At 41.1% G+C, this 4,811-nt stretch overlaps 1 long non-coding RNA gene across 1 annotated transcript; it reads left to right on the top strand.

The window, feature by feature from the left end:
• Positions 1-2,290: 2,290 nt before the first annotated feature.
• On the top strand, positions 2,291-3,677 carry LOC138265732 (uncharacterized). The gene is made up of 3 exons (XR_011199411.1): positions 2,291-2,404; positions 2,899-3,018; positions 3,478-3,677. It is a non-coding gene; the product is annotated as an uncharacterized lncRNA (long non-coding RNA).
• Positions 3,678-4,811: the final 1,134 nt, after the last annotated feature.

Genomic DNA, 4,811 nt, shown 5'->3' on the forward strand with positions numbered 1-4,811 from the left:
TACTCTCCCATTTTTATAGTCCCTATCATCCCTCTTAAGTTTGCGTGTTTTTTTCTTTTTAATGTATTCTTGGTGTTTTAGTAGTACTTCCTTAAGAATTCTATAATTTTTTTCTTTGGCCTCATGTAAATTAATTTTCATTAATTTCTTTTTCCAAGGTAAGAATTTCCTCAATAAGTTTCTCTCTTTTGGTACAGGCATCCCTGATTAGTATGCCCATCATACCAAAGGAGGAGGTGACTAAAAGGTGTTCCCACTCATTTAGGAGTTCAGGACTAAGGTCTTCAAATGAAGGGAATAGAATAACACGTAGACCCCTGGGAATTTGTTTGTTGTCGATATATTTTTGTAAGATGGTGTAGTCCCACCATCTTGAAAGCTCTTGTTTTTTTAAACGTTCAAGTTTTACAAATTTCATTTTCAAACCCTCTTGTTTGGTAGGCAAATTGTGAGTAGTAGGAAGGCCGGTGCCTGTTTGAGAAATTTCCTCAAGAAGCGCATCCCTGTTGTCATTAAATGTGTCCATGTTATGTCGGTAAACAATATGCAAATGCAACAAAAACAATACACACGTAATAAATATGTACACAACAGTGATTCAATCAGAATGCTGAGTGCTAAGCCGGCATCAATAGAGTCAGTCAAGCGAAGAAGGTGGAGAATGCCAACAGGTGCTCGCACATCCGCAAAAGGTTTTTCAGCTGTAAGATCAGAAAATAGTCATTTATGTGAACAATATAGTGGTGGGTGCCAAGCTAGCCAAAACACCTGCCACCACAGGTGTCGGAGGGCCACACACTAAGGAGTGGGTGGTTGCCTATATATTATAAGAAGAGTGGCCAGGGCACACCAGTATTGTAGATCCAGATAATGTTCAAGAATTGATTAGAGGTCCGGTCTGGGAAGATGATGTATAGGAATTTATTATCGATGCAAGTAGGTAGTTGAAGTCTCAATCACAAAGACTGCGTTGTACAAAATGTCCATGTATCCAGAAGAGCCATATGGTAATAAATGGTCAGAGTTACAGTAGGGTAATCAAATGTAACAATAAGTCCATACAGCAAAACAGCCAACACGTGTTTCGTCTTCAAGACTTTGTCAAGGCTGTGAAAACATAGATGAACAATACATACAGGTCAGTCAAGTAGAATTGTACAAGGTGTAATAAAACATCTAAATCCTTTGTGAAGAGGTGAAAACGAGAACCCGAGAATATGTGCAATAGTGTTAGGCATCATGCCGTGAATTGTACATGGGGATGCGCATAGTAGATGTGAAGAAAGAAGGAAAGTAAGAGTACCAAAAAGGGTCTCATAAGCAACTGATCAAATCAAGTTAAAAAAGGAAGACAACCAAGTTAAACTAGAGTAGGATATACAGGCAACATCATGTGAGGTGATATTATCATGGATGTGACTCCAAAGTGGGACAAAGTGCACGTGCCTCTTACTGTAGAAAAAAGTAATTCTAGTAGTAAACAAAAAGGGGGATGCGAAATGTGCTGAGATGTGAGTAGGAGTTCAATAGCAAGTGTGAATAAAAAGTAATAAAAAGGTAAGGTACCTTCAGATGTATACAACGTATATATATATACGGTTGGAGCATGTAACGAACTGCTGGTTGTCATGAGTCTCTAGGAGAAGTCAAATAGTACTGGAAAGCTGAGTATTGGCCATGATAAGCCTGGGGTATAAACAGCAATAACAACAAATTAGTGCTTGGTGGGTAATGTGCAAGAAAATAAATTGCAATGTTGGTAAGAGTGGTAGTGTAACCATATACGGGGCATCAGGGGAGAGAAAATTACAAAGCCCTGATATGGAGTATAAGTGCAGTTGTTATTCATTGAAGAGTACATCACTGTGATTCCAAGCTCGGTAAATAGTGTATATGAGCTGGAGCCTGCTTGAAAGAAGCTGTTTACCAAAGAGTCAAGACCGGAAAGGTCTAAATACCAGTATAAATCAATCCTGTCATTAAATGTTCCGAGAAGCGGAACAAATGAAAAAGTACATAAAGCGCGAGGTAGCGAACAGCGTGTAAGCTGCGGCGCTCCTTGACATTAAGCAGCAGGTATGCAAAATGAAGTCTGTGCAGAGACGCATAGACACACGCCAGTTCCCCGTAAGGGGGAGCAGGTGGTGGAGCAGACCAGCGACGCTGGTACTACCTTACCTCGAGTTAGTAGGAAAAACACCTGTGCGGGGCTCACTCCGTCTTAAGATGGCCCCCACCTTGGGCTGTTGAAGCTGCTCTCCGTTTTCTTTAAGTCCTTTATCCATTTCCGCTTTTTTCTCCCCAACCGGTCACAGCCTTTATTAAGGTGCTTACACGCATGTGGGCAGATCACACTGCTAAATCCCGACGCGACCGGCACGGGTGTTTTTCCAACTAACTTGAGGTAAGGTACTACCAGCATCGCTGGTCTGCTCCACTGTCTGCTCCCCCTTACGGGAAACTAGCGCGTGTCTATGCGTCTCTGCACAGACTTCATTTTGCATACCGGCTGCTTAATGTCAAGGAGCGCCGCGGCTTACACGCCGTTCGCTACCTCGCGCTTTATGTACTTTTTCATTCGTTCCGCTTCTCGGAACATTTTAATGACAGGATTGATTTATATCGGTACTTAGACCTTTCCGGTCTTAACTCTTTGGTAAACAGCTTCTTTCAAGCAGGCTCCAGCTCATATACACTATTTATCGAGCTTGGACTCACAGTGATGTACTCTTCAATGAATAACAACTTGCATTTATACTCCATATCAGGGCTTTGTAATTTTCTCTCCCCTGATGCCCAGTACATGGTTACACTACCACTCTTACCAACATTGCAATTTATTTTCTTGCACATTACCCACCAGGCACTAATTTGTTGTTATTGCTGTTTATCCCCCAGGCTTATCATGGCCAATACTCAGCTTTCCAGTACTATTTGACTTCTCCTACAGAATCATGACAACCAGCAGTTTGTTACATGCTCCAACCGTATTTATATATATGTTGTATACATCTGAAGGTACCTTACCTTTTTATTACTTTTTATTCACACTTGCTATTGAACTCCTACTCACATCTCAGCACATTTCGCATCCCCCTTTTTGTTTACTACTAGAATTACTTTTTTCTACAGTAAGAGGCACGTGCACTTTGTCCCACTTTGGAGTCACATCCATGATAATATTACCTCACATGATGTTGCTTGTATATCCTACTCTAGGTTAACTTGGTTGTCTTCCTTTTTTAACTTGATTTGATCAGTTGCTTATGAGACCCTTTTTGGTACTCTTACTTTCCTTCTTTCTTCACATCTACTATGCGCATCCCCATGTACAATTCACGGCATGATGCCTAACACTATTGCACATATTCTCGGGTTCTCGTTTTCACCTCTTCACAAAGGATTTAGATGTTTTATTACACCTTGTACAATTCAACTTGACCGACCTGTATGTATTGTTCATCTATGTTTTCACAGCCTTGACAAAGTCTTGAAGACGAAACACGTGTTGGCTGTTTTTCTGTATGGAATTATTGTTACATTTGATTACCCTATTGTAACTCTGACCATTTATTACCATCTGGCTCTTCTGGATACATGGACATTTTGTACAACGCAGTCTTTGTGATTGAGACTTCAACTACCTACTTGCATCTATAATAAATTCCTATACATCATCTGACCGGACTTCTAATCAATTCTTGAACATTATCTGGATCTACAATACTGGTGTGCCCTGGCCACTCTTCTTATAATATATAGGCAACCACCCACTCCTTAGTGTGTGGCCCTCCCACACCTGTGGTGGCAGGTGTTTTGGCTAGCCTGGCACCCACCACTATATTGTTCACATAAATGACTATTTTCTGATCTTACAGCTGAAAAACCTTTTGCGGATGTGCGAGCACCTGTTGGCATACTCCACCTTCTTCGCTTGACTGATTCCCTACAATGTAGGCAGCCTTGCACTATGGTGCAAGAGTTCCTGTGTTGGTGCTAGGCAGCTAATTTTAGAACCAGTGCTAGGGAACACACAGGGGTGCATTGTATTGTGTTAAATACAGTGCATCCCTGCATGTCTGAAGTGACCCTACAATACTTGAAAGTTTGAGTCAACATAGGCTTGTAAATTAGGGTTATCCCTGCTTGACCTAAGATCGAATAACATGACCCACTGGTCCTGCCTACATTTATCATTATGTGGTCAAATCAGCATAATCAAGATGGTGGAGGCACTAAGATTTAACTATGTATTTGGAATGCTGTGATACATGTACCGCAAAGCTGCAGACCAACATTGATATACACGTCAAAACCTACTTTTGGGCAGGTACAAATATAGATTGAAAATGCATAGATGCATTATTCTAAGAAATGTGGCAGCCCTGTGAGCACCTTGAAAGGATGCCTTTTATAGCACAGAAAAGCTATTGCATATGTTTCACCTCTTCTCCAATCTTCACTCCAGGCAAAATGCCAGATAAGTTAGCCAAACTGGATCAGGGGGGATGAAAATCCAAATCTTATACAAAACTGGCAAGATGATAGCTTGCAATCGTACATGAAATTATGTCAATGTGGCACACCACTCACTGCAAACTTGGCATATGCTGCTTTCTACACAAGGATGCGCCTCTTTGGAACAACACCAAACTGAAGATTGGTGGAAGACTCATCTGTTGATTAAGCTGGAAGTCTAGTGGAACAGACACTGTCCGAGATGTAATTAACGCTAGTCAAGTACTCCCTTTCCATATCTTGCAGTCCATGTATCATATTTCAGCCTCTTAGATATGACAATATCTGCAGCT

The sequence above is a fragment of the Pleurodeles waltl genome, chromosome 11 (assembly GCF_031143425.1).
Source record: "Pleurodeles waltl isolate 20211129_DDA chromosome 11, aPleWal1.hap1.20221129, whole genome shotgun sequence".
NCBI classification, from domain to species: domain Eukaryota; kingdom Metazoa; phylum Chordata; class Amphibia; order Caudata; family Salamandridae; genus Pleurodeles; species Pleurodeles waltl.